The sequence below is a fragment of the Cryptotermes secundus genome, unplaced genomic scaffold (genome assembly GCF_002891405.2).
Source record: "Cryptotermes secundus unplaced genomic scaffold, Csec_1.0 scaffold537, whole genome shotgun sequence".
NCBI classification, from domain to species: Eukaryota; Metazoa; Arthropoda; class Insecta; order Blattodea; family Kalotermitidae; genus Cryptotermes; species Cryptotermes secundus.
The window spans coordinates 1125179-1127071 of NW_019740661.1; positions in this window are offsets into that span (position 1 = coordinate 1125179).

The following is a 1893-nucleotide window of genomic DNA, read 5'->3' on the forward strand; positions in this document are numbered from 1 at the left end:
GAATTTATCGAAAAGTGATGTGATCGTGTTCTGTGGTGGTTCCAATGCTGTGAGCAAGAACAAGGCCAGTGTTGCCTTAAAACATATCTCAGACTTTGTAAAGGCTAATAGCAGCACAAATATCCTACTAAGTGCACCACACAGATATGATTTGATGGATTTCTCCTGCGTTAATAATGAAATTAAAATATTCTATAGGAAGTTAAAGAAATATGTCAAAACCAATACACATACATCAGTTCTAGAAAATGATCTCAATAGAGAATTCTTTACAAAACATGGGCTGCATCTAAATGGGCAAGGGAAAGAAAAGATTGCCATTCAAATAGTAGCTCAAATTTCCACCATCTTAGGGAGAAAGTAGAAGGTTTAATTAGCTTAGGATGGAAAAATGATCAAATAAAGGGAGATACCACCATAGTATCTGAAAACAAACGAAATCTTCATAAATAGCGAGAATGAATTTAACCAACTGGCCACCTTAGATCCCGTAGAAACTTGTCCCAGAACATCAAACAGGCAAAAGAAAGTTCCAGTGACCAGGAAAAATGATTTTTTATGGTAAATGATATTCACAAAGTACCCAATATACTTCAGATCACTCCCCCAACTCATCCACTGCCACCCTACATATAAATACTCAATCTCAGATAGGTTGTGAGGCTGTAGAACACGTTCCTGCAGTTAACTCTTTCAAGATATACCATCAGAATTTCCGGGGACTGAATAAATCTCAGCCTAAGCTGTATTTCATCAAAATATAAGAGGGCTCCAGCATAAAATTGTTGAACTGACTTGTATGCTGTATAGCCATGACTTAAGTCCACACGTTATTTGTATCACAGAACATTATTTGGTAGAGCAGAAATTATTAACAATAAAACCTGAAAATTATTATTTGGCCTCCAACTTTTCACGTCAATATAATATTGGAGGTGGAGCATGCATCTACTGTAAATCCGATCTGAGCTGTAATGTGGATATTTCCAAATATTGTATTGAAAAGGTCATAGAGGCTTGTGCAATTCAGACGAAAATTGGTAACAATATTTTTATACTTTAATGTATCTATAAATCTCCTAGTGGTAACATCAAGAATTTGTCAATCAACTAGAAATAATTTTAAAATTTTTATATAAGGCTAAGTTAGAAATTATATTGTGTGGTGATTTTAATGTAAACTTTTTAAGTAATTCAAACACTGTTCACCAGATAATCTCACTTTTGTATTCATATAATTTATTTCGCGTTGTCGACTTTTCCCTACAAGGATAACCAAAGAATCTAGCACTGCTATAGACAATATATTTTTGGATTATAATAGGTTAAACACTGTTCAAGTATATTCAGTAATGAATGGGCTCTCAGACCATGATGCACAATACTTGATGATAAATAATGTTTTTGAATCTCAAGTAAAGAACAATAGGCTTGTTAGGAAAAGACTAATAACCAAGTCTAGAGTCTTAAAATTTATTGACATGTTACACAATGAGGAATGGGACGGTACCCTGGATAACACAGATGTTAATGCTAGTTTTAATAAATTTTTGAGTACCTTTTTAGTTAATTTTGAATCATGTTTTCCTATGCAATATGTGGTAAATACTGTGTATAATAATCAGTGGATTACTAATGGAATTAGAGTGCCCTGTATGCGTAAAAAATATCTTTACATGATGAGTAGAGTAACTAGTTGTCCTAAATTAAAAGAGTATTATACTCGATATTGTTCCTTATTAAGAAAGGTCATCTATAAAGCAAAAGAAATGTATTATAATGATTTGTTAACCGAATCCACTAACAAATCCAAGGTGTCATGGAAAATTATTAACAACGAAGTGGGTCATGCTTCCAAAAAGAAGTTTATTCCCACAGAATTAAGATGTGATA